Here is a 922-nt window from a genome sequence, read left to right on the forward strand (position 1 = left end):
AGAATTGTGTTCAATATATAAATTGAGAGTTTTTTTTCAAAGAGAATTCTGCGAGGTTTTCTGTTTGTTTTTTGGCCTTTTCCTTTCCTGCTTCTAGAGGAAGGCTCTAGCAATAAGGGCAATATGCAGCAGTGTCCTGGGAATTAAAGGTTCGCTCTACGGGTCCCTGCGCCGTTCGAGAGCTATACTAAGGCCACAGGACACAGATGAAAGCCATTTCCTCGGGAGTTGCTTTTCTGCCATGCTTACAGACTCTCCGTGCTTTCCCTTAGTCCTGCTTGAATAAACTGTCGATGTGAAATGATTGCCTTGGTTATAACCACACATGATAATGGGTTAGTTTGCCTAAGCCTGTGTTTAGACAAGTTCAAGACAAGCATGTCTAAGAAGAAGCATTTGAAAATGAAGGCAACAAGATCCTGCTTCAACAACTTTTATAAACGGCGGAAGAGAGCCACGTTGCTAGTTCATCTCTAGGATCCGATCACCTTACTGAACTGACATAGTAACAAACACCCGTTTGTGCTCTCACGGTTGTAGAAGGAGCTCGTGTCAAGTGGTCGTCACTGATGAGGAGATGGTGCTCGACCCGGACATTTGCAGTACACTGAGGGTTAGTAGAGCGATAATACTGCTGGAAAATAACTAAATTCATAATTAAATGAACCAGTTTGTTTTTCCGTGCATGTACTTTTAAAAGTTCTTTTGGTTCATTGAAATTGTTTTCTCTAATTCAGGGTTTGTTAGATTTTTTTTTTAATTTGGCTTTTCTAAAAATGAACCTCAGGGCTTTTGTGATCCTCCCAGAAATAAGATGCAAAAATGTGTGTGAGAGAGTGCACACATACAGAAGCACATCTTTCCGTGGAGGAGGTCAGTAGTTTTCAACAAATCCTTGGAGGGAGCCTTGACCAAAAAAAAA

The 922-nt window shown here is 41.1% G+C and overlaps 1 long non-coding RNA gene across 1 annotated transcript in view; it reads left to right on the plus strand.

Annotated features, from left to right (window-relative positions):
* LOC121036902 (uncharacterized) overlaps positions 1-922 on the plus strand; it is a 1,122-nt gene extending 200 nt beyond the window's left edge. The window contains exon 2 of the long non-coding RNA XR_005793526.1: positions 30-922. This is a non-coding gene — a long non-coding RNA (uncharacterized LOC121036902). The remainder of the gene's footprint in view (positions 1-29) is intronic.

This window comes from Herpailurus yagouaroundi, unplaced genomic scaffold (assembly GCF_014898765.1).
Source record: "Herpailurus yagouaroundi ecotype Mexico unplaced genomic scaffold, PumYag 163, whole genome shotgun sequence".
NCBI classification, from domain to species: Eukaryota; Metazoa; Chordata; class Mammalia; order Carnivora; family Felidae; genus Herpailurus; species Herpailurus yagouaroundi.